This window comes from Salmo salar, chromosome ssa13 (assembly GCF_905237065.1).
Source record: "Salmo salar chromosome ssa13, Ssal_v3.1, whole genome shotgun sequence".
NCBI lineage: Eukaryota > Metazoa > Chordata > Actinopteri > Salmoniformes > Salmonidae > Salmo > Salmo salar.
Genome location: NC_059454.1, coordinates 110100405 through 110127220, shown reverse-complemented (window position 1 = coordinate 110127220; position 26816 = coordinate 110100405).

Below are 26816 nucleotides of genomic sequence, written 5' to 3'. Positions count from 1 at the left end.
CTCCAGATAGCTAGGTGGACCAGTCATAGTCAGTACATACATCTCCAGATAGCTAGGTGGACCAGTCATAGTCAGTCCATTCATCTCCAGATAGCTAGGTGGACCAGTCATAGTCAGTCCATTCATCTCCAGATAGCTAGGTGGACCAGTCATAGTCAGTACATTATTTTTCAATAAAGTAGCTATCATCAAAGTCAGAGCTAGTAAGAAACAAAAGAAGAAGAAAAAGTGTTAGTGTTAGTGTTAGTTAGTGTTAGTTAGTGTTAGTTAGTGTTAGTTAGTGTTAGTTAGTGTTAGTTAATGTTAGTGTTAGTTAGTGTTAGTTAATATTAGTTAGTGTTATTGTTAGTTAGTGTTAGTTAATATTAGTTAGTGTTATTGTTAGTTAGTGTTAGACAATGTTAGTGTTAATGTTAGTGTTAGCTAGTGTTAGATAGTGTCCATGTTAGTTAGTGTTAGTTAGTGTTAGTTAGTGTTAGTGTTAGTTAATGTTAGTGTAAGTGTTAGTGTTAGTTAATGTTAGTGTTAGTGTTAGTTAATGTTAGTGTTAGTGTTAGTTAATGTTAGTGTCAGTATTAGTTAGTGTCAGTTAATGTCAGTGTTAGTTAGTTTACAATAGTGCATCTAAATCTTTTAAGGGGGGGGGGGGGTTAGAAGGATTACTTTATCCTATCCTAGGTATTCCTTAAAGAGGTGGGGTTTCAGGTGTCTCCGGAAGGTGGTGATTGACTCCGCTGTCCTGGCGTCGTGAGGGAGCTTATTCCACCATTGGGGTGCCAGAGCAGCGAACAGTTTTGACTGGGCTGAGCGGGAACTGTGCTTCCTCAGAGGTAGGGGGGCCAGCAGGCCAGAGGTGGATGAACGCAGTGCCCTTGTTTGGGTGTAGGGCCTGATCAGAGCCTGAAGGTATGGAGGTGCCGTTCCCTTCACAGCTCCGTAGGCAATCACCATGGTCTTGTAGCGGATGCGAGCTTCAACTGGAAGCCAGTGGAGAGAGCGGAGGAGCGGGGTGACGTGAGAGAACTTGGGAAGGTTGAACACCAGACGGGCTGCGGCGTTCTGGATGAGTTGTAGGGGTTTAATGGCTAAGGCAGGGAGCCCAGCCAACAGCGAGTTGCAGTAATCCAGACGGGAGATGACAAGTGCCTGGATTAGGACCTGCGCCGCTTCCTGTGTGAGGCAGGGTCGTACTCTGCGAATGTTGTAGAGCATGAACCTACAGGATCGGGTCACCGCCTTGATGTTAGTGGAGAACGACAGGGTGTTGTCCAGGATCACGCCAAGGTTCTTAGCACTCTGGGAGGAGGACACAAGGGAGTTGTCAACTGTGATGGCGAGATCATGGAACGGGCAGTCCTTCCCCGGGAGGAAGAGCAGCTCCGTCTTGCCGAGGTTCAGCTTGAGGTGGTGATCCGTCATCCACACTGATATGTCTGACAGACATGCAGAGATTCGATTCGCCGCCTGGTTATCAGAAGGGGGAGAGGAGAAGATGAATTGTGTGTCGTCTGCATAGCAATGATAGGAGAGACCATGTGAGGATATGACAGAGCCAAGTGACTTGGTATATAGCGAGAATAGGAGAGGGCCTAGAACAGAGCCCTGGGGGACACCAGTGGTGAGAGCGCATGGTGCGGAGCCAGATTCTCGCCACGCCACCTGGTAGGAGCGACCTGTCAGGTAGGACGCAATCCAAGCGTGGGCCGCGCCGGAGATGCCCAACTCGGAGAGGGTGGAGAGAAGGATCTGATGGTTCACAGTATCAAAGGCAGCAGATAGGTCTAGAAGGATGAGAGCAGAGGAGAGAGAGTTAGCTTTAGATTGTTAGATAGTGTTAGTGTTAGATAGTGTCAGTGTTAGTTAGTGTTAGTTAATGTTAGTGTTAGTTAATGTTAGTGTTAGTTAGTGTTAGTGTTAGATAGTGTTAGTGTTTGTTAGTGTTAGTTAGTGTTAGTTTTAGTTAGTGTTAGTGTTAGTTAGTGTTGGTGTTAGTTAGTGTTAATGTTAGTGTTACTTAATGTTGGTGTTAGTTAGTGTTAATATTAGTGTTACTTCGTGTTAGTTAATGTTATTGTTAGTTAGTGTTAATGTTAGTGTTAGTGTTAGTTAGTGTTAGTGTTAGTTAGTGTTAGTTAATGTTAGTGTTAGTTAGTGTTAGTTAATGTTATTGTTAGTTAGTGTTAATGTTAGTGTTAGTGTTAGTTAGTGTTGGTGTTAGTTAGTGTTAATGTTAGTGTTACTTAGTGTTAGTTAATGTTGGTGTTAGTTAGTGTTAGTGTTAGTTAGTGTTAGTTAATGTTAGTGTTAGTTAGTGTTAGTTAATGTTAGTGTTAGTGTTAGTGTTAGTTAGTGTTAGTTAATGTTAGTGTTAGTTAGTGTTAGTTAATGTTAGTGTTAGTGTTAGTGTTAGTGTTAGTTAGTGTTAGTTAATGTTAGTGTTAGTGTTAGTTAGTGTTAGTTAGTGTTAGTTAGTGTCAGTGTTAGTTAATGTTAGTGTTAGTTAGTGTTAGTGTTAATGTTAGTGTTAGTTAGTGTTAGTGTTAGTTAATGTTAGTGTTAGTGTTAGTTAGTGTTCGTTAATGTTAGTGTTAGTTAGTGTTAGTTAATGTTAGTGTTAATGTTAATGTTAGTGTTAGTCAATGTTAGTGTTAGATAGTGTTAGTGTTAGTTAATGTTAATGTTAGTTAGTGTCAAGGTTAGTTAATGTTAGTGTTAGTTAATGTTAGTGTTAGTTAATGTTAGTGTTAGTTAATGTTAATGTTAATGTTAGTGTTAGTTAGTGTCAGGGTTAGTTAATGTTAGTGTTAGTTCATGTTAGTGTTAGTTAGTGTTAGATAGTGTTAGTGTTAGTGTTAGTTAATGTTAGTGGTAGTTAGAGTTAGGGTCAGTTTGTGTTAGTGTTAGTGTTAGTTAATGTCTGTGTTAGTGTTAGTTAATGTTAGTGTTAGTGTTAGTTAGTGCTAGTTAGTGTTAATGTTAGTGTTACTTAGTTTTAGTTAATGTTATTGAAAGTGTTAGTGTTAGTGTTAGTTAGTGTTAATGTTAGTGTTACTTAGTGTCAGTGTTAGTTAGTGAAAGTGTTAGTGTTAGTTAGTGTTAGTGTTAGAGTTAGGGTCAGTTTGTGTTAGTGTTCGTGTTAGTTAATTAAAGCAAAGTCAGAGCTATTAAGAAACAAAAGAAGAAGAAAAATTAAAGTGTTGGTGTTAGTGTTACTTAGTGTTAGTTAATGTTAATGTTAGCTAGTGTTAATGTTAGTGTTACTTAGTGTTAGTGTTAGTTAGTGTTAATATTAGTGTTACTTAGTGTTAGTTAATGTTAGTGTTAGCTAGTGTTAATGTTAGTGTTACTTAGTGTTAGTGTTAGTTAGTGTTAGTTAGTGTTGGTGTTAGTTAGTGTTAATGTTAGTGTTACTTAATGTTAGTGTTAGTTAGTGTTGGTGTTAGTTAGTGTTAATATTAGTGTTACTTAGTGTTAGTTAGTGTTGGTGTTAGTTAGTGTTAGTGTTACTTAATTTTAGTTAATGTTAGTAAAAGTGTTAGTGTTGGTGTTAGTTAGTGTGTTAGTGTTACTTAGTGTCAGTGTCAGTGTTAGTTAGTGAAAGTGTTAGTGTTATAGAGTGTTAATTAGTGTTAGTTAATGTTAGTGTTCGTATTAGTGTTAGAGAGTGTTAATTAGTGTTAGTTAATGTTAGTGTTAGTGTTAGTTAGGGTTAGTTAATGTTAGTGTTAGTGTTAGTTAGTGTTAGTTAATGTTAGTGTTAGTGTTATAGATTGTTAATTAGTGTTAGTTAATGTTAGTGTTAGTTAGTGTTAGGATCAGTTTGTGTTAGTGTTTGTGTTAGTGTTAGAGAGTGTTAATTAGTGTTAGTTAATGTTAGTGTTCATGTTAGTGTTAGAGAGTGTTAATTAGTGTTAGTTAATGTTAGTGTTAGTGTTAGTGTTAGTTAGTGTTAGTTAATGTTAGTGTTAGTGTTAGTTAGTGTTACTTAATGTTCGTGTTAGTGTTAGTTAGTGTTAGTTAATGTTAGTGTTAGTATTAGTTAATGTTAGTGTTAGTTAGTGTTAATGTTAGTGTTAATGTTAGTGTTAGTGTAGTGTTAGTTAGTTAATGTTAGTGTTAGTTAGTGTTAATGTTAGTGTTAGTTAGTGTTAGTGTTAGTGTTAATGTTAGTGTTAGTTAGTGTTAATGTTAGTGTTAGTGTTAGTTAGTGTTAGTGTTTAGTGTTAATGTTAGTGTTAGTGTTAGTTAGTGTTAGTGTTAGTTAGTGTTAGTGTTAGTTAGTGTTAGTGTTAGTGTTAGTTAGTGTTAGTGTTAGTGTTAGTTAGTGTTAATGTTAGTGTTAGTTAGTGTTAGTTAGTGTTAGTTAGTGTTAGTGTTAGTGTTAGTTAGTGTTAGTTAGTGTTAGTTAGTGTTAGTGTTAATGTTAGTGTTAGTTAGTGTTAGTGTTAGTGTTAGTGTTAGTTAGTGTTAATGTTAGTGTTAGTGTTAGTTAGTGTTAGTGTTAGTGTTAGTGTTAGATAGTGTTAGTGTTAGTTAGTGTTAGTGTTAGTGTTAGTGTTAGTGTTAGATAGTGTTAGTGTTAGTTAGTGTTAGTGTTAGTGTTAGATAGTGTTAGTGTTAGTTAGTGTTAGTTAGTGTTAGTGTTAGTGTTAGTGTTAGTGAGTGTTAGTGTTAGTTAGTGTTAGTGTTAGTGTTAGTGAGTGTTAGTGAGTGTTAGTGTTAGTTAGTGTTAGTTAGTGTTAGTGTTAGTGAGTGTTAGTGTTAGTGTTAGTGTTAGATAGTGTTAGTGTTAATGTTAGTGTTACTTAGTTTTAGTTAATGTTATTGAAAGTGTTAGTGTTAGTGTTAGTTAGTGTTAATGTTAGTGTTACTTAGTGTCAGTGTTAGTTAGTGAAAGTGTTAGTGTTAGTTAGTGTTAGTGTTAGAGTTAGGGTCAGTTTGTGTTAGTGTTCGTGTTAGTTAATTAAAGCAAAGTCAGAGCTATTAAGAAACAAAAGAAGAAGAAAAATTAAAGTGTTGGTGTTAGTGTTACTTAGTGTTAGTTAATGTTAATGTTAGCTAGTGTTAATGTTAGTGTTACTTAGTGTTAGTGTTAGTTAGTGTTAATATTAGTGTTACTTAGTGTTAGTTAATGTTAGTGTTAGCTAGTGTTAATGTTAGTGTTACTTAGTGTTAGTGTTAGTTAGTGTTAGTTAGTGTTGGTGTTAGTTAGTGTTAATGTTAGTGTTACTTAATGTTAGTGTTAGTTAGTGTTGGTGTTAGTTAGTGTTAATATTAGTGTTACTTAGTGTTAGTTAGTGTTGGTGTTAGTTAGTGTTAGTGTTACTTAATTTTAGTTAATGTTAGTAAAAGTGTTAGTGTTGGTGTTAGTTAGTGTGTTAGTGTTACTTAGTGTCAGTGTCAGTGTTAGTTAGTGAAAGTGTTAGTGTTATAGAGTGTTAATTAGTGTTAGTTAATGTTAGTGTTCGTATTAGTGTTAGAGAGTGTTAATTAGTGTTAGTTAATGTTAGTGTTAGTGTTAGTTAGGGTTAGTTAATGTTAGTGTTAGTGTTAGTTAGTGTTAGTTAATGTTAGTGTTAGTGTTATAGATTGTTAATTAGTGTTAGTTAATGTTAGTGTTAGTTAGTGTTAGGATCAGTTTGTGTTAGTGTTTGTGTTAGTGTTAGAGAGTGTTAATTAGTGTTAGTTAATGTTAGTGTTCATGTTAGTGTTAGAGAGTGTTAATTAGTGTTAGTTAATGTTAGTGTTAGTGTTAGTGTTAGTTAGTGTTAGTTAATGTTAGTGTTAGTGTTAGTTAGTGTTACTTAATGTTCGTGTTAGTGTTAGTTAGTGTTAGTTAATGTTAGTGTTAGTATTAGTTAATGTTAGTGTTAGTTAGTGTTAATGTTAGTGTTAATGTTAGTGTTAGTGTAGTGTTAGTTAGTTAATGTTAGTGTTAGTTAGTGTTAATGTTAGTGTTAGTTAGTGTTAATGTTAGTGTTAATGTTAGTGTTAGTTAGTGTTAATGTTAGTGTTAGTGTTAGTTAGTGTTAGTGTTTAGTGTTAATGTTAGTGTTAGTGTTAGTTAGTGTTAGTGTTAGTTAGTGTTAGTGTTAGTTAGTGTTAGTGTTAGTTAGTGTTAGTGTTAGTTAGTGTTAATGTTAGTGTTAGTTAGTGTTAGTTAGTGTTAGTTAGTGTTAGTGTTAGTGTTAGTTAGTGTTAGTTAGTGTTAGTGTTAATGTTAGTGTTAGTTAGTGTTAGTGTTAGTGTTAGTGTTAGTTAGTGTTAATGTTAGTGTTAGTGTTAGTTAGTGTTAGTGTTAGTGTTAGTGTTAGATAGTGTTAGTGTTAGTTAGTGTTAGTGTTACTGTTAGTGTTAGTGTTAGATAGTGTTAGTGTTAGTTAGTGTTAGTGTTAGTGTTAGATAGTGTTAGTGTTAGTTAGTGTTAGTTAGTGTTAGTGTTAGTGTTAGTGTTAGTGAGTGTTAGTGTTAGTTAGTGTTAGTGTTAGTGTTAGTGTTAGTGAGTGTTAGTGTTAGTTAGTGTTAGTTAGTGTTAGTGTTAGTGTTAGTGAGTGTTAGTGTTAGTGTTAGTGTTAGATAGTGTTAGTGTTAGTTAGTGTTAATGTTAGTGTTAGTGTTAGTGTTAGTGTTAGTGTTAGTTAGTGTTAATGTTAGTGTTAGTGTTAGTTAGTGTTAGTGTTAGTTAGTGTTAGTGTTAGTGTTAGATAGTGTTAGTGTTAGTTAGTGTTAGTTAGTGTTAGTGTTAGTGTTAGTGTTAGTGAGTGTTAGTGTTAGTTAGTGTTAGTTAGTGTTAGTGTTAGTGTTAGTTAGTGTTAGTGTTAGTTAGTGTTAGTGTTAGTGTTAGTTAATTAAACTGTAATTAATCTTGGGGGGCGGGGGTTGGGTTGAAAAGGGGGTGCGAGGGGGGTGCTGTGGGATTATTTAAGATACTCTTCGAAGGGCGGTCCTACCAGGTAGGATGCAATCCAAAAAGTGTACAGAGCCTGAGACGGCCAGCCCTGAGAGGGTGGAGAGGAGGATCTGATGGTTCACGGTGTCAAAGGCAGCGGATAGATCTAGAAGGATAAGAACAGAGGCGAGAGATTTATCTTTGGTAGTGCGGTGAGGCTCCATGATACAGAGATAAGAGCAGTCTCGGTTGAGTGACCGAGACTGAAGCCTGACTGGTTTAGGGTCAAATCCGGATGCTGCCTATAGGCTGTCTGCAAGGAGCCTTACATATGAAACAGCCTACAAGGCAGCATCCTGTTATCAGCCTCTGAGGCTGCTATTGAATCTGATCAGCCTGTCAGGAATGGAGCTCAACCCCTGGGTCAGATATGCATCTGCCTATAAAGCACTTTGACAGCTAATCTGCCTGCAAGGAGCCTTACCTAAAAAAAACAGCCTACAAGGGAGCATCCTGATTTATCATCCTCTGAGGCTGAAATTTAATCTGATCAGCCTGTCAGGAATGGAGCTCACCCACTGCAGATGTAAATATTATCCACAAAACATGAAGTGTCCCTTATAATTATGCACATATCAGTTATGGAAGCTAACAACCAGCATAGACAACGAGTTGGCTTCCTAACTAGCTAGCTAACAAGACTACCTAGCTAACTAGCTAGCCAACAAGACTACCTAGCTAACTAGCTAGCCAACAAGACTACCTAGATAACTAGCTAGCCATCAAGACTACCTAGCTAACTAGCTAGCCAACAAGACTACCTAGATAACTAGCTAGCCATCAAGACTACCTAGCTAACTAGCTAGCCAACAAGACTACCTAGCCAACTAGCTAGCCATCAAGACTACCTAGCTAACTAGCTAGCCAACAAGATTACCTAGATAACTAGTCAGCCATCAAGACTATCTAGCTAACTAGGTAGCTCACAATAATACCTAGCTAGCTAGCCAACAAGACTACCTAGTTAACTAGCTAGCTCACAAGATTGCCTATCTAACTAGCTCACAAGACTAGCCAAGTTAGCAATGTTGCTGCTTGCATGCGATTGGCTGTGGTCTTGGGGGTGGCACACAGCCTGTCAGGCATCGCTCATGTATGTGTGTAATGCACCACGTGATCTTTAACAACTTTTGTTATGTACAGTAGTGATTATGAGATCAATAAGTTCTGATCTCTATATAACGAAGTGATTCATATTTTTATGTATACTTCCTCTCCGTAGATTAGTGATTCATTTTAAGGTAAAACAAAACATAATCCTGTCCCTCATTTTAAGGTGAAAGCTGAACTGAACTCATATTTTAATATGGTGAAACTATTCCTTTTGAAATATTTTCCAAGAAACATTAAACATCTATTAGTCATATCATACAGTAAAAGCAGGTGAGCTGGTTCTACTCTTTTGCAATTTTCTGGTGTTTTGTAGTGGAAAATGAGTAGGTCGAACATTACATGCCAACCCTGCTAGAATTTTTTTTACAGTTTCATTATATATATATATATATATATATATATATATATATATATATATATATATATATATATATATATATATATTTTTTTTTAAATATATATATTTTTTGCAATTGAATGAAAAAAAAAAAAAAATGAATATATATATATATATATATATATATATATATATATATGGGTTTTTTTTGCATTCAATTGCCCTTCGCAATTGTACATAACAAGCTTCCATTTCCCTTGTCACGGGATGAACGGCTGATTTAAGACTGCTAGTCAGTTATGGTCAGCTCTATAACTTTATACTTAATATTTTGGCACTATTGTCTTTTTTTTCACCTCTTGATATGGGAAAACAGTTTTTTTATTACGTTGAACATGTGCTCTTTATGACAGAATGTTTAAATTAGCTGAAATCAAATGGTTTTTTTTTCTCACCAAGTTACACATCTCAAAATGCACCGAATTGATGGAATGATCCAGCTAATGTCTACCGGGAAATATGGGTTTGCTTACTTAGCTACAGATTAGCATTACATGTAGGCTACTAGCTAATGTCTACTGGGGAAGTACACTATATATTCAAAAGTATGTGGACACCCCTATGAACCTGGAGTACTGCCAAGAGATGTGCTTTAGGTGTACCTACCGTAGGAGACCCTTCAAAGCCTACCATTGACTATGTACATACCCAGAATGCAACAGAGCTGCAGGAGTTGTGACCCGTTTTTGTTGGTTATGTTGTCGTAGTTGTGTCTAGGGGGGCATATGGGGGAGGGAATGCTGTCACCTCCAGGCAGGTGTTTGTCCCCCTGTGTGCTGAGGGTGTCAGGTTCTTGTCCAGTTCTGGCGTTTAGGTCACCACAGACTATTACATGTCCCTGGGCCTGGAAATGATTGATTTCCCCCTCCAGGATGGAGAAGCTGTCTTCATTAAAGTATGGGGATTCTAGTGGGGGGATATAGGTAGGATGGAGAAGCTGTCTTCATTAAAGTATGGGGATTCTAGTGGGGGGATATAGGTAGGATGGAGAAGCTGTCTTCATTATAGTATGGGGATTCTAGTGGGGGGATATAGGTAGCACACACTAGTATATTTTTCTCTGTTGAAATAATTTCCTTTTGAATTTCTAGCCAGATGTAAAATGTTCCTGTTTTGATTAATTTAATTAAGTTACAGAGAGCTGATCTATACAAAATTAGCATACCCCCTGAGTCCCTTCCCTGTTTCACACCTGGTAGTTTAGTGGTTGGGACTACCAGCTCTCTGTAACCTAGAGGGCAACCAGTGGGTCCGTCTCCTCTATACCATGTTTCTTGCAGGATGACATTGTCTGTATTTCTGATTTCTTTGATGAAGTCCAGGTTCCTGCTCTTTAGGCCAAAGGCAGATGACCTCAGACCTTGGATATTCCAGGATGAGATAGTGAAGGCTTTGTGTTCTCTCTCTCTCTCTCTCTCTCTCTCTCTTTCCCTCTCTCCCTCTCTCTCTTTCTTTCTTTCTCTCTCTCTCTCTTTCACTCTCTCTCTCTCTCTCTCTCTCTTTCTTTCTCTCCCTCTCTCTCTCTTTCTCGCTCTCTCTCTTTCACTCTCTCTCTCTCGCTCTTTCTCTCTCAATGCATCTCTCCCCCGCTCTCTCTCTCCCTCTCTCTACCATCCTCCTGCCTCGTGTTTATTATGGACGGACACCTTTGGAGACGGAAAAAGTGGAGATTGACTTGATGGTATAAACTGGAAGGATATCCTGAGGCTAAGATATGGAAGATAAGATACACTTTTAGTGTCTACTTTTACAGAATTTAGCTTTGTGTCTTTAAAACCTATTACAGGATGTAAAATGCAACCGACAATAAAACAATGTTTTGTTATAAGGGTTCATAAGATAAGCTTGAGCTGACGCTATCATTTTGCATATTTCCTGGAACTGGAAGTGACCTGCAAACGAATGGCAATTCCTTCTTCATTTTTCTGAAAGAGGCCCTTTTCTGTGCATTGTAGGCATTAGTGATATCATAGCTATTCTTAGTCACGATTCACTTCTGGTCAGACATCCCAGATTGACTAAGAAATTACTAGAATAGGTTTTACTCACCCGTTGCTCACTGTGTGAGCTACAGAGGGGAATGTCGAAAGGTCCTACGATTTAATGCAATGCGTTGGAGTCACGCCCTGACCTTAGAGATCCCTTTTAATCTCTATTTGGTTAGTTCAGTGTGTGACTAGGGTGTGAAATCTATGTTACTTATTTCTATGTTGGCCTGATATGGTTCCCAATCAGAGGCAGCTGTCTATCGTTGTCTCTGATTGGGGATCATATTTAGGCAGCCTTTTCCCACCTGTTGTTTTGTGGGATCTTATTTTGAGTTAGTGCCTGTTGCACCTCTGTCGTCACGGTTTGTTATTTTGTTTATAGTTTATTGTTTTGTCTTGCGAAGTTTTCACGTATTAATAAAGATGTGGAACGATATTCACGCTGCGACTTGGTCTCCTTCTTAGGATGAATGTGGTTGTATGAAAAACGAACGTGACAGTTGGTTGTATGTTACTTATTAAATGTCACTCATAAAATGTGTTACAAGTAACTGCAACATAACATGTGTTCAGGGTTGGGTAGGTTACTTTCTAAAAGTTTTTTTTAAATTCATTTTTTATTTTTTATTTCACCTTTATTTAACCAGGTAGGCTAGTTGAAAACAAGTTCTCATTTACAACTGCGACCTGGCCAAGAATAAAACAAAGCAGTATGTCACAAACAACAACACAGAGTTACACATGGAATAAACAAACATACAGCAATAATACAATAGAAAAAGTCTATATACAGTGTGTGGAGGTAAGGGAGGTAAGGCAAAAAAATAGGCCATAGTGGTGAAATAATTACAATACAGCAATTAAACACTGGAGTGATAGATGTGCAGAAGATGAATGTGCAAGTAGAGATACTGGGGTGCAAAGGATCAAAATAAATAACAGTATGGGGATGAGGTAGTTGGATGGGCTATTTACAGATGGGCTATGTACAGGTGCAATGATCTGTGACCTGCTCTGACAGCTGGTGCTTAAATTTACATTTATGTCATTTAGCAGACACTCTTATCGAGAGCGACTTACAGTAGTGAATGCATACATTTCATACATTTCTTCTCCGTACTGGTCCCCCATGGGAATACGAACCCACAACCCTGGTGTTGCAAACACCATGCTCTACCGACTGAGCCGTCCAACCCAGGGACCACTGGAGGGCAGAAGCGTGGAGCCGGTACAGGTTGCACCAGACTGCTAACCGGATCCTCTGGTCGGACAACATCTCTCTCATCTTTCCCCGTTGCCTCCCTGACGGTCTCTGGCTTTTCAGGCCGAGTGCGAGGAGGAGACACAGGACGTACCGGACTGGGGGAGGCGCACTGGAGGCCAGATGCGTGGTTTCACCGGACTGATGACACGCTCCTCCAAACGCCTGCATTGCCACATACTCCTAGCCAACTCCATTCTCCGGTATCCCTCCTCACACTGTTCCATCGACTCCCAGGCAGGCTCTGGTACTTCTCCTTGGGTCGACCGACCACTTCTCTATCTCCTCCCAGGTGGTCTCTGGCTCTTCCCTCTGCTCAGCCGCCAGTTCCATGTGCCCCCCATCAAAAAATTATTGGGGGTACCGGTACAGAGTCAATGTGGAGGCTATATACAGGGTGTTACGGTACAGAGTCAATGTGGAGGCTATATACAAGGGGTACCGGTACAGAGTCAATGTGGAGGCTATATACAGGGGGTACCGGTACAGAGTCAATGTGCAGGGGAACCGGTTAGTCGAGGTAATATGTAGGTAGAGTTAAAGTGACTACATTTTTACATTTTAGTCATTTAGCAGACGCTCTTATCCAGAGCGACTTACAGTAGTGAATGCATACATTTCATTTTTTTTCATTTCATACATTTTTTTTTTTTCGTACTTGGCCCCCCGTGGGAATCGAACCCACAACCCTGGCGTTGCAAACACCATGCTCTACCAACTGAGGGAAGGCCACTGAGCTACAGGGAAGGCCGAAGACTATGCATAGATAATAAACAGAGAGTAGCAGCAGTGTAAAAAGAGGGGCGGGGGGGCAATGCAAATAGTCTGGGTAGCCATTAGCTGTTCAGGAGTCTTATGGCTTGGGGGGTAGAAGCTGTGGTCTCAGACTCGCTCAGGTGGAACAAACTTAAACTTGCGTATTTTTTCGACGCTGATTTGAATGTCATTGAGAAAACATCCTTTCTGAATTTAAAAGTAATCCTCAAAGTAATCATCTACTTTTTCAAACGTAATCTGAAATCTGATTACAATATTTTTGCTGGTAACGGATTACATGTAATTGTTACTCCCCAATCCTACATGTGTTACAAGTTACTGCACAGACAGACAGACAGACAGACAGACAGACAGACAGACAGACAGACAGACAGACAGACAGAGAGACAGACAGACAGACAGACAGACAGACAGACAGACAGACAGAGTCTGACAGACAGACATAGATGATAGAGACAGACAGACAGACAGACAGACAGACAGACAGACAGACAGACAGACAGACAGACAGACAGACAGACAGACAGACAGACAGACAGACAGAGATGATAGAGTCAGACAGACAGAGATGATAGAGTCAGACAGACAGAGATGATAGAGTCAGACAGACAGAGATGATAGACTCTGACAGACAGACAGAGATGATAGAGACAGACAGACAGAGATGATAGAGTCTGACAGACAGACAGACAGACAGACAGACAGACAGACAGACAGACAGACAGACAGACAGACAGACAGACAGACAGACAGACAGAGATGATAGAGTCTGACAGACAGACATAGATGATAGAGACAGACAGACAGACAGACAGACAGACAGACAGACAGACAGACAGACAGACAGACAGACAGACAGACAGACAGACAGACAGACAGACAGACAGACAGACAGAGATGATAGAGTCAGACAGACAGACAGAGATGATAGACTCTGACCGACAGACAGAGATGATAGACTCTGGCCGACAGACAGAGATGATAGACTCTGACCGACAGACAGAGATGATAGAGTCAGACAGACAGACAGAGATGATAGACTCTGACAGACAGCTCCAGTTCCTCAGAAGTCGTAATGAAGTCGTCACGCTCTAACTGCACAACTATTCATCTCTTATGTTATTTTCACTTTCTACCGACGAGCAACGCTCTGTGTGTGTTTCCGTAGCAACGCTCTGTGTGTGTGTGTGTGTTGCCGTAATCCTTTTCCCCCTCCTTGGGGTTTTATGTAGCGTCGGAGTAATGTTACCATGTTACCATTATTAACAGGCTCCCTGTGTGTGTTGATATTAGGATCCTCATTAGCTACTCTTCCTGGGGGTCCACGCAAAACACAAAAACACAAAACATGACATAATACAGAACATGAATAGACAAGAACAGCTCAAGGACAGAACTACATCCGTTTAAAAACAATACACTGTAGATAGCCTACATATCAATAGATACGCTCTAAAACGAAAAGGTTCCTGGAGTATACTCTGAGGGAACCCATATTACAGTGGGGGGGAAAAAGTATTTGATCCCCTGCTGATTTTGTACGTTTGCCCACTGACAAAGAAATGATCAGTCTATAATTTTAATGGGAGGTTTATTTGAACAGTGAGAGACAGAATAACAACAACAAAAAATCCAGAAAAACGCATGTCAAAAATGTTATAAATTGATTTGCATTTTAATGAGGGAAATAAGTATTTGACCCCCTCTCAATCAGAAAGATTTCTGGCTCCCAAGTGTCTTTTATACAGGTAACGAGCTGAGATTAGGAGCACACTCACAGACAAGATAGAACGACCAAAGGGGGCGGTGTTGCAATCTACTGCAGAGATAGCCTGCAGAGCTCTGTCCTGCTATCCAGGTCTGTACCCAAACAATTTGAACTTCTACTTTTAAAAATCCACCTCTCCAAAAACAAGTCTCTCACCGTCGCCGCCTGCTATAGACCCCGCTCGGCCCCTAGCTGTGCTCTGGACACCAGATGTGAACTGATTGCCCCCCATCTATCTTCAGAGCTCGTGCTACTAGGTGACCTAAACTGGGACATGCTTAACACCCCAGCCATCCTACAATCCAAGCTTGATGCCCTCAATCTCACACAAATTATTAATGAACCCACCAGGTACAACCCCAAAGCCGCAAACACTGGCACCCTCATAGATATCATCCTAACCAACGTGTCCTCTAAATACACCTCTGCTGTTTTCAACCAAGATCTCAGCGATCACTGCCTCATTGCCTGCACCCGTAATGGTTCAGCGGTCAAACGACCTCCACTCATCACTGTCAAACGCTCCCTGAAACATTTCAACGAGCAAGCCTTTCTAATCGATCTGGCCCTGGTATCCTGGAAGGATATTGACCTCATCCCGTCAGTAGAGGATGCCTGGTTATTTTTAAAAATATGCCTTCCTTACCATCTTTAATAAGCATGCCCCTTTCAAGAAATTTAGAACCAGGAACAGATATAGCCCTTGGTTCTCCCCGGGCAGGTAGTGTTCTCCTGGCATCCGTCAAACCCGTCGGACTGCCAGATGGTGAAGCGTGATTCATCACACCAGAGAAAGCGTTTTCCATGTTCCAGAGTCCAATGGCGGCGAGCTTTACACCAGTCCAGCCGACGCTTGGCATTGCGCAAAGTGATCTTAGGCATGTGTGCGGCTGCTCGGCAATTGACCTCATCCCTTCAGTAGAGGATGCCTGGTTGTTTTTTTTAAATGCCTTCCTCACCATCTTAAATAAGCATGCCCCATTCAAGAAATTTAGAACCAGGAACAGATATAGCCCTTGGTTCTCTCCAGAACTGACTGCCCTTAACCAACACAAAAATATCCTGTGGCGTTCTGCATTAGCATCGAACTGCCCCCGCGATATGCAACTTTTCAAAGAAGTTAGAAACCAATACACACAGGCAGTTAGCAACGCCAAGGCTAGCTTTTTCAAACAGAAATTTGCTTCCTGCAACTCAAACTCTAAAAAGTTTTGGGATACTGTAAAGTCCATGGAGAATAAGAACACCTCCTCCCAGCTGCCCACTGCACTGAGGATAGGAAACTCTGTCACCACCGATAAGCCCACTATAATTGAGAATTTCAATAAGCATTTTTCTACGGCTGGCCATGCTTTCCACCTAACTACCCCTACTGCATTCAACAGCACTGCACCCCCCACAGCTACTCGCCCAAGCCTCCCCCATTTCTCCTTCTCCCAAATCCATTCAGCTGATGTTCTGAAAGAGCTGCAAAATCTGGACCCCTACAAATCAGCCGGGCTAGACAATCTGGACCCTTTCTTTCTAAAATTATCTGCCGAAATTATTGCAACCCCTATTACTGGCCTGTTCAACCTCTCTTTCGTGTCGTCTGAGATTCCCATAGATTGGAAAGCAGCTGCTGTCATCCCCCTCTTCAAAGGAGGTGACACTCTTGACCCAAATTGCTACAGACCAATATCCATCCTACCCTGCCTTTCCAAGGTCTTCAAAAGCCAAGTCAACAAACAGATTACCGACCATTTCGAATCCCACCGCACCCTCTCCACTATGCAATCTGGTTTCAGAGCTGGTCATGGGTGCACCTCAGCCACGCTCAAGGTCCTAAACGACATCGTAACCGCCTTTGATAAGAAACAATAATGTGCTGCCGTATTCATTGACCTGGCCAAAGCTTTTGACTCTGTTAATCACCACATCCTCATCGGCAGACTCAGACTCAACTTTCTTCAAATTATAAATCTACCATTCCAGTGTTTTACTTGGTATACTTTATTTACTTTGCCACCATGGCCTTTTTTGCCTTTACCTCCCTTATCTCACATCATTTGCTCACATTGTATATAGTCTTATTTTTGTCTACTGTATCATTGATTGTATGTTGTTTTACTCCATGTGTAACTCTGTGTTTTTGTATGTTGTCAAACTGCTTTGCTTTATCTTGGCCAGGTCGCAATTGTAAATGAGAACTTGTTCTCAACTAGCCTACCTGGTTAAATAAAGGTGAAATAAATAAATAAATAAAAGTCCAGTGGGTTTATCCTCTGGTGTGTTGATGTTAATGTGGTGATGTTAATGTGTTAATGTGGTGATGTTAATGTGGTGATGTTAATGTGTTAATGTGTTGATATTATTACCTCTTTGTCGATTGATATCCATTGAATTGTTTGTCCATTTTTTATTTTCGAATTATTTGCACAAATATGAAAAGATCACAACAACATCCATTTATATCATTCAAGGGACAAACCTTAAATTAAATCGACGAGATCTTTACATATTACAGTTATGTGCCTGCACCTGCTGTCCTTCCAAATTCAAATCCAAATGTTTCAGTTAGGCAGTCAGGTTCCTGCAAGAACCCCCCCCCCACCATCTAAGGAGGTTCCTCAATGAACCGCCACCTCCTACGGGGTTCTTGGAAGAACCTTTTTTGGGGGCCATTTTCAGTGCCAAGAACCCTAAAGTTCTTCAAAGAACCCTTGAGGATCTTAGACGAACCCTTGTTGAAGCCCAAGTGTTTTGAGTGTAACATGGTAACACACACACACACTACCTGGGTCAAATAGAGGTGCGGCTGTGTTGTGAGGTGTTGCTTTGTGTTTTTTAAAACCGGGTTTGCTGTTTATTTGAGCAATATGAGATTCTACAGAGTTCCATGGGATAATGGCTCTATGTAATACTAAACGCTTTCTTGAATTTGTTCTGGATTTGGGGACTGTGAAAAGACCCCTGGTGGCATGTCTGGTGGGGTAAGTGTGTGCATCAGAGCTGTGTGTAAGTGGACAATGCAAACAATCTGGAATTTTCAACACATTAATGTTTCAGACAGCATTTGTCCAATTATCACAGCTTTACCAGACAGCATTCAGCCAATTATCACAGCTTTACCAGACAGCATTCAGCCAATTACTACAGCTTTACCAGACAGCATTCAGCCAATTATCACAGCTTTACCAGACAGCATTTATCCAATTATCACAGCTTTACCAGACAGCATTCAGCCAATTATCACAGCTTTACCAGACAGCATTTATCCAATTATCACAGCTTTACCAGACAGCATTTATCCAATTATCACAGCTTTACCAGACAGCATTCAGCCAATTATCACAGCTTTACCAGACAGCATTTATCCAATTATCACAGCTTTACCAGACAGCATTCAGCCAATTATCACAGCTTTACCAGACAGCATTCAGCCAATTATCACAGCTTTACCAGACAGCATTTATCCAATTATCACAGCTTTACCAGACAGCATTTATCCAATTATCACAGCTTTACCAGACAGCATTCAGCCAACTATCACAGCTTTACCAGACAGCATTTATCCAATTATCACAGCTTTACCAGACAGCATTCAGCCAACTATCACAGCTTTACCAGACAGCATTTATCCAACTATCACAGCTTTACCAGACAGTACCATACAGGGTTATCCTAGTGTCCTTGCTCATTAAATGGAACATTCAGCTAGATGAGGTAGCAATAACCAGACTGACTGGCTGAGAAGCAGAGACCTAATGAGGTTTAAATCCATGTTCATTTAAGACATGGAATGAAGTCAGGCATGTAATCAGCCTGTAACAAGGTTCTACTGACAGCTTCTATGAGATCAGCCCGCAACAAGACAAGCAAAACACGTTGAGTCGTGTGTGTGTGTGTGTGTGTGTGTGTGTGTGTGTGTGTGTGTGTGTGTGTGTGTGTGTGTGTGTGTGTGTGTGTGTGTGTGTGTGTGTGTGTGTGTGTGTGCGTCACTCTCCCTATGAAACACTATTAAATAATTCTGAACTAAACAACAGGAAGCAGCTTGGTAACATTCTGAGTCACGTAGAAAGACGTCAGCAAACAAATTATTTAGATTACAGTTTATTTGAATATTTACAGTATTGATTTAACATAGTCTTAGAGTATTCAGTAATTATCACTAGGCTAATGTACATTCAGAGTGCATTGCATTTCAAATAAATTACTAATTATTATCAACTGCTTTCAAAATAACTACATTTGATGTGTACGGTCTGAATTCTTCTTGTTCCGTGTGTGAGAGAAACGTTGTGGATAACATTTATCCTAATGTTTTACTTAGATATCATCACTTATAATAAAATACAGTAATTGGCTGTTACAGAAGTGCTACAACCAGTGTTATGGGGGGGAGCAGAGGGCTCAGGCCCATGAATGAGACGTTAGTTCCCCTGAATGAGTGTTAGTTCCCCTGAATGAGACGTTAGTTCCCCTGAATGAGACGTTAGTTCCCCTGAATGAGACGTTAGTTCCCCTGAATGAGTGTTAGTTCCCCTGAATGAGACGTTAGTTCCCCTGAATGAGACGTTAGTTCCCCTGAATGAGTGTTAGTTCCCCTGAATGAGACGTTAGTTCCCCTGAATGAGACGTTAGTTCCCCTGAATGAGACGTTAGTTCCCCTGAATGAGACGTTAGTTCCCCTGGATGAGTGTTAGTTCCCCTGAATGAGATGTTAGTTCCCCTGAATGAGACGTTAGTTCCCCTGAATGAGTGTTAGTTCCCCTGAATGAGTGTTAGTTCCCCTGAATGAGTGTTAGTTCCCCTGAATGAGACGTTAGTTCCCCTGAATGAGACGTTAGTTCCCCTGAATGAGTGTTAGTTCCCCTGAATGAGACGTTAGTTCCCCTGAATGAGACGTTAGTTCTCCTGAATGAGACGTTAGTTCCCCTGAATGAGTGTTAGTTCCCCTGAATGAGACGTTAGTTCCCCTGAATGAGACGTTAGTTCCCCTGAATGAGCGTTAGTTCCCCTGAATGAGTGTTAGTTCCCCTGAATGAGCGTTAGTTCCCCTGAATGAGACGTTAGTTCCCCTGAATGAGACGTTAGTTCCCCTGAATGAGACGTTAGTTCCCCTGAATGAGACGTTAGTTCCCCTGAATGAGACGTTAGTTCCCCTGAATGAGACGTTAGTTCCCCTGAATGAGAGACGTTAGTTCCCCTGAATGAGACGTTAGTTCCCCTGAATGAGACGTTAGTTCCCCTGAATGAGACGTTAGTTCCCCTGAATGAGACGTTAGTTCCCCTGAATGAGACGTTAGTTCCCCTGAATGAGACGTTAGTTCCCCTGAATGAGACGTTAGTTCCCCTGAATGAGACGTTAGTTCCCCTGAATGAGACGTTAGTTCCCCTGAATGAGACGTTAGTTCCCCTGAATGAGACGTTAGTTCCCCTGAATGAGAGACGTTAGTTCCCCTGAATGAGAGACGTTAGTTCCCCTGAATGGAGACGTTAGTTCCCCTGAATGAGAGACGTTAGTTCCCCTGAATGAGACGTTAGTTCCCCTGAATGAGACGTTAGTTCCCCTGAATGAGACGTTAGTTCCCCTGAATGAGACGTTAGTTCCCCTGAATGAGACGTTAGTTCCCCTGAATGAGACGTTAGTTCCCCTGAATGAGACGTTAGTTCCCCTGAATGAGACGTTAGTTCCCCTGAATGAGACGTTAGTTCCCCTGAATGAGACGTTAGTTCCCCTGAATGAGACGTTAGTTCCCCTGAATGAGACGTTAGTTCCCCTGAATGAGACGTTAGTTCCCCTGAATGAGACGTTAGTTCCCCTGAATGAGCGTTAGTTCCCCTGAATGAGATGTTAGTTCCCTGAATGAGACGTTAGTTCCCCTGAATGAGACGTTAGTTCCCCTGAATGAGACGTTAGTTCCCCTGAATGAGCGTTAGTTCCCCTGAATGAGACGTTAGTTCCCCTGAATGAGACGTTAGTTCCCCTGAATGAGTGTTAGTTCCCCTGAATGAGACGTTAGTTCCCCTGAATGAGACGTTAGTTCCCCTGAATGAGACGTTAGTTCCCCTGAATGAGCGTTAGTTCCCCTGAATGAGACGTTAGTTCCCCTGAATGAGACGTTAGTTCCCCTGAATGAGACGTTAGTTCCCCTGAATGAGACGTTAGTTCCCCTGAATGAGACGTTAGTTCCCCTGAATGAGACGTTAGTTCCCCTGAATGAGACGTTAGTTCCCCTGAATGAGACGTTAGTTCCTCTGAATGAGACGTTAGTTCCCCTGAATGAGACGTTAGTTCCCCTGAATGAGACGTTAGTTCCCCTGAATGAGACGTTAGTTCCCCTGAATGAGTGTTAGTTCCCCTGAATGAGACGTTAGTTCCCCTGAATGAGACGTTAGTTCCCCTGAATGAGACGTTAGTTCCCCTGAATGAGACGTTAGTTCCCCTGAATGAGACGTTAGTTCCCCTGAATGAGACGTTAGTTCCCCTGAATGAGACGTTAGTTCCCCTGAATGAGACGTTAGTTCCCCTGAATGAGACGTTAGTTCCCCTGAATGAGACGTTAGTTCCCCTGAATGAGAGATGTTAGTTCCCCTGAATGAGACGTTAGTTCCCCTGAATGAGAGACGTTAGTTCCCCTGAATGAGACGTTAGTTCCCCTGAATGAGACGTTAGTTCCCCTGAATGAGACGTTAGTTCCCCTGAATGAGACGTTAGTTCCCCTGAATGAGACGTTAGTTCCCCTGAATGAGTGTTAGTTCCCCTGAATGAGACGTTAGTTCCCCTGAATGAGACGTTAGTTCCCCTGAATGAGACGTTAGTTCCCCTGAATGAGACGTTAGTTCCCTGAATGAATGTTAGTTCCCCTGAATGAGAGACTTTAGTTCCCCTGAATGGGACGTTAGTTCCCCTGAATGAGAGACTTTAGTTCCCCTGAATGAGAGACGTTAGTTCCCCTGAATGAGACGTTAGTTCCCCTGAATGAGAGACTTTAGTTCCCCTGAATGAGACGTTAGTTCCCCTGAATGAGACGTTAGTTCCCCTGAATGAGACGTTAGTTCCCCTGAATGAGACGTTAGTTCCCCTGAATGAGTGTTAGTTCCCCTGAATGAGAGACTTTAGTTCCCCTGAATGAGACGTTAGTTCCCCTGAATTAGACGTTAGTTCCCCTGAATGAGTGTTAGTTCCCCTGAATGAGACGTTAGTTCCCCTGAATGAGATGTTAGTTCCCCTGAATGAGACGTTAGTTCCCCTGAATGAGTGTTAGTTCCCCTGAATGAGAGACTTTAGTTCCCCTGAATGAGACGTTAGTTCCCCTGAATGAGACGTTAGTTCCCCTGAATGAGACGTTAGTTCCCCTGAATGAGACGTTAGTTCCCCTGAATGAGACGTTAGTTCCCCTGAATGAGACGTTAGTTCCCCTGAATGAGTGTTAGTTCCCCTGAATGAGACGTTAGTTCCCCTGAATGAGACGTTAGTTCCCCTGAATGAGTGTTAGTTCCCCTGAATGAGACGTTAGTTCCCCTGAATGAGACGTTAGTTCCCCTGAATGAGACGTTAGTTCCCCTGAATGAGAGCGTTAGTTCCCCTGAATGAGACGTTAGTTCCCCTGAATGAGACGTTAGTTCCCCTGAATGAGACGTTAGTTCCCCTGAATGAGACGTTAGTTCCCCTGAATGAGACGTTAGTTCCCCTGAATGAGTGTTAGTTCCCCTGAATGAGACGTTAGTTCCCCTGAATGAGACGTTAGTTCCCCTGAATGAGACGTTAGTTCCCCTGAATGAGACGTTAGTTCCCCTGAATGAGACGTTAGTTCCCCTGAATGAGACGTTAGTTCCCCTGAATGAGACGTTAGTTCCCCTGAATGAGACGTTAGTTCCCCTGAATGAGATGTTAGTTCCCCTGAATGAGACGTTAGTTCCCCTGAATGAGACGTTAGTTCCCCTGAATGAGACGTTAGTTCCCCTGAATGAGACGTTAGTTCCCCTGAATGAGCGTTAGTTCCCCTGAATGAGATGTTAGTTCCCCTGAATGAGACGTTAGTTCCCCTGAATGAGACGTTAGTTCCCCTGAATGAGACGTTAGTTCCCCTGAATGAGACGTTAGTTCCCCTGAATGAGACGTTAGTTCCCCTGAATGAGACGTTAGTTCCCCTGAATGAGATGTTAGTTCCCTGAATGAGCGTTAGTTCCCCTGAATGAGACTTTAGTTCCCCTGAATGAGACGTTAGTTCCCCTGAATGAGAGATTTAGTTCCCCTGAATGAGAGACGTTAGTTCCCCTGAATGAGACGTTAGTTCCCCTGAATGAGAGACGTTAGTTCCCCTGAATGAGACGTTAGTTCCCCTGAATGAGACGTTAGTTCCCCTGAATGAGACGTTAGTTCCCCTGAATGAGACGTTAGTTCCCCTGAATGAGACGTTAGTTCCCCTGAATGAGACGTTAGTTCCCCTGAATGAGAGACGTTAGTTCCCCTGAATGAGACGTTAGTTCCCCTGAATGAGACGTTAGTTCCCCTGAATGAGCGTTAGTTCCCCTGAATGAGACGTTAGTTCCCCTGAATGAGACGTTAGTTCCCCTGAATGAGACGTTAGTTCCCCTGAATGAGACGTTAGTTCCCCTGAATGAGACGTTAGTTCCCCTGAATGAGACGTTAGTTCCCCTGAATGAGTCGTTAGTTCCCCTGAATGAGAGACGTTAGTTCCCCTGAATGAGACGTTAGTTCCCCTGAATGAGACGTTAGTTCCCCTGAATGAGACGTTAGTTCCCCTGAATGAGACGTTAGTTCCCCTGAATGAGACGTTAGTTCCCCTGAATGAGACGTTAGTTCCCCTGAATGAGCGTTAGTTCCCCTGAATGAGACGTTAGTTCCCCTGAATGAGACGTTAGTTCCCCTGAATGAGCGTTAGTTCCCCTGAATGAGACGTTAGTTCCCCTGAATGAGACGTTAGTTCCCTGAATGAGACGTTAGTTCCCCTGAATGAGACGTTAGTTCCCCTGAATGAGACGTTAGTTCCCCTGAATGAGACGTTAGTTCCCCTGAATGAGCGTTAGTTCCCCTGAATGAGACGTTAGTTCCCCTGAATGAGACGTTAGTTCCCCTGAATGAGCGTTAGTTCCCCTGAATGAGACGTTAGTTCCCCTGAATGAGACGTTAGTTCCCCTGAATGAGACGTTAGTTCCCCTGAATGAGACGTTAGTTCCCCTGAATGAGACGTTAGTTCCCCTGAATGAGTGTTAGTTCCCCTGAATGAGACGTTAGTTCCCCTGAATGAGACGTTAGTTCCCCTGAATGAGCGTTAGTTCCCCTGAATGAGAGCGTTAGTTCCCCTGAATGAGACGTTAGTTCCCCTGAATGAGACGTTAGTTCCCCTGAATGAGAGCGTTAGTTCCCCTGAATGAGACGTTAGTTCCCCTGAATGAGAGGTTAGTTCCCCTGAATGAGACGTTAGTTCCCCTGAATGAGACGTTAGTTCCCCTGAATGAGACGTTAGTTCCCCTGAATGAGACGTTAGTTCCCCTGAATGAGACGTTAGTTCCCCTGAATGAGACGTTAGTTCCCCTGAATGAGAGACGTTAGTTCCCCTGAATGAGACGTTAGTTCCCCTGAATGAGACGTTAGTTCCCCTGAATGAGACGTTAGTTCCCCTGAATGAGACGTTAGTTCCCCTGAATGAGACGTTAGTTCCCCTGAATGAGACGTTAGTTCCCCTGAATGAGCGTTAGTTCCCCTGAATGAGACGTTAGTTCCCCTGAATGAGACGTTAGTTCCCCTGAATGAGTGTTAGTTCCCCTGAATGAGACGTTAGTTCCCCTGAATGAGACGTTAGTTCCCCTGAATGAGACGTTAGTTCCCCTGAATGAGACGTTAGTTCCCCTGAATGAGACGTTAGTTCCCCTGAATGAGCGTTAGTTCCCTGAATGAGACGTTAGTTCCCCTGAATGAGACGTTAGTTCCCCTGAATGAGACGTTAGTTCCCCTGAATGAGACGTTAGTTCCCCTGAATGAGACGTTAGTTCCCCTGAATGAGACGTTAGTTCCCCTGAATGAGACGTTAGTTCCCCTGAATGAGCGTTAGTTCCCCTGAATGAGACGTTAGTTCCCTTGAATGAGACGTTAGTTCCCCTGAATGAGCGTTAGTTCCCCTGAATGAGACGTTAGTTCCCTGAATGAGACGTTAGTTCCCCTGAATGAGACGTTAGTTCCCCTGAATGAGATGTTAGTTCCCCTGAATGAGCGTTAGTTCCCCTGAATAGAGACGTTAGTTCCCCTGAATGAGAAGTTAGTTCCCCTGAATGAGAGACGTTAGTTCCCCTGAATGAGAGACGTTAGTTCCCCTGAATGAGACGTTAGTTCCCCTGAATGAGAGACGTTAGTTCCCCTGAATGAGACGTTAGTTCCCCTGAATGAGACGTTAGTTCCCCTGAATGAGACGTTAGTTCCCCTGAATGAGACGTTAGTTCCCTGAATGAGTTGTTAGTTCCCCTGAATGAGAGACTTTAGTTCCCCTGAATGAGACGTTAGTTCCCCTGAATGAGACGTTAGTTCCCCTGAATGAGCGTTAGTTCCCCTGAATGAGACGTTAGTTCCCCTGAATGAGATGTTAGTTCCCCTGAATGAGACGTTAGTTCCCTGAATGAGACGTTAGTTCCCCTGAATGAGACGTTAGTTCCCCTGAATGAGACGTTAGTTCCCCTGAATGAGACGTTAGTTCCCCTGAATGAGACGTTAGTTCCCCTGAATGAGACGTTAGTTCCCCTGAATGAGACGTTAGTTCCCCTGAATGAGACGTTAGTTCCCCTGAATGAGACGTTAGTTCCCCTGAATGAGCGTTAGTTCCCCTGAATGAGACGTTAGTTCCCCTGAATGAGACGTTAGTTCCCCTGAATGAGCGTTAGTTCCCCTGAATGAGACGTTAGTTCCCCTGAATGAGACGTTAGTTCCCCTGAATGAGACGTTAGTTCCCCTGAATGAGAGACGTTAGTTCCCCTGAATGAGACGTTAGTTCCCCTGAATGAGACGTTAGTTCCCCTGAATGAGCGTTAGTTCCCCTGAATGAGACGTTAGTTCCCCTGAATGAGACGTTAGTTCCCCTGAATGAGACGTTAGTTCCCCTGAATGAGACGTTAGTTCCCCTGAATGAGACGTTAGTTCCCCTGAATGAGACGTTAGTTCCCCTGAATGAGACGTTAGTTCCCCTGAATGAGACGTTAGTTCCCCTGAATGAGCGTTAGTTCCCCTGAATGAGACGTTAGTTCCCCTGAATGAGACGTTAGTTCCCTGAATGAGATGTTAGTTCCCCTGAATGAGAGACGTTAGTTCCCCTGAATGAGACGTTAGTTCCCCTGAATGAGACGTTAGTTCCCCTGAATGAGACGTTAGTTCCCCTGAATGAGACGTTAGTTCCCCTGAATGAGTGTTAGTTCCCCTGAATGAGACGTTAGTTCCCCTGAATGAGACGTTAGTTCCCCTGAATGAGACGTTAGTTCCCCTGAATGAGACGTTAGTTCCCCTGAATGAGACGTTAGTTCCCCTGAATGAGACGTTAGTTCCCCTGAATGAGATGTTAGTTCCCCTGAATGAGCGTTAGTTCCCCTGAATGAGAGACGTTAGTTCCCCTGAATGAGACGTTAGTTCCCCTGAATGAGAGACTTTAGTTCCCCTGAATGAGAGACGTTAGTTCCCCTGAATGAGACGTTAGTTCCCCTGAATGAGAGACTTTAGTTCCCCTGAATGAGTCGTTAGTTCCCCTGAATGAGACGTTAGTTCCCCTGAATGAGACGTTAGTTCCCCTGAATGAGACGTTAGTTCCCCTGAATGAGACGTTAGTTCCCCTGAATGAGACGTTAGTTCCCCTGAATGAGAGACTTTAGTTCCCCTGAATGAGACGTTAGTTCCACTGAATGAGACGTTAGTTCCCCTGAATGAGCGTTAGTTCCCCTGAATGAGACGTTAGTTCCCCTGAATGAGACGTTAGTTCCCCTGAATGAGACGTTAGTTCCCCTGAATGAGACGTTAGTTCCCCTGAATGAGACGTTAGTTCCCCTGAATGAGACGTTAGTTCCCCTGAATGAGTCGTTAGTTCCCCTGAATAGAGACGTTAGTTCCCCTGAATGAGACGTTAGTTCCCCTGAATGAGACGTTAGTTCCCCTGAATGAGACGTTAGTTCCCCTGAATGAGACGTTAGTTCCCCTGAATGAGACGTTAGTTCCCCTGAATGAGACGTTAGTTCCCCTGAATGAGTGTTAGTTCCCCTGAATGAGACGTTAGTTCCCCTGAATGAGACGTTAGTTCCCCTGAATGAGACGTTAGTTCCCTGAATGAGTGTTAGTTCCCCTGAATGAGAGACGTTAGTTCCCCTGAATGAGACGTTAGTTCCACTGAATGAGACGTTAGTTCCCCTGAATGAGCGTTAGTTCCCCTGAATGAGACGTTAGTTCCCCTGAATGAGACGTTAGTTCCCCTGAATGAGACGTTAGTTCCCCTGAATGAGACGTTAGTTCCCCTGAATGAGACGTTAGTTCCCCTGAATGAGTCGTTAGTTCCCCTGAATGAGAGACGTTAGTTCCCCTGAATGAG